Genomic DNA, 449 nt, shown 5'->3' with positions numbered 1-449 from the left:
GATACCCCATTTATTTGACAGATAATTCAGTTCCCGTTCGACTCCTGAGGGAGTGGGTGTGAGAGCCCCGCAGCGATAAGAAGTTAAATACCCATCAGTGGCTAACCCAGCGACTGCCCAAAAGAGAGCATTCAGGGACTTACACGGGAAGAAGCAGGATTTTTGGAGAAGGCCCACCACCCACAGGGGAGGGTTGGGGGGCGGACACAACCTGTACTTTTAGATCTTTGGCAAAAGAAATCCGTGTCTTCCTCCGTAGTAACTGAAGCAAGGGGGAGTACGAACGTACTCAACAAGTCCAACCCCATCCACGGAGCCGGAAACAATCAAGTATAAACACAGGATATAACAAGATTTTGGGAGCCCAGGAAAAGCGGTATAGCTATTTTTCCCCCCCCCCCCCCCCAAAAAAAAAAAGAAGAGATTAACATCGTGTATGAACTTGACTC

This window comes from Setaria italica, chromosome V (genome assembly GCF_000263155.2).
Source record: "Setaria italica strain Yugu1 chromosome V, Setaria_italica_v2.0, whole genome shotgun sequence".
Taxonomy (NCBI): domain Eukaryota; kingdom Viridiplantae; phylum Streptophyta; class Magnoliopsida; order Poales; family Poaceae; genus Setaria; species Setaria italica.
Note: the sequence above shows the minus strand (reverse complement) of the source record.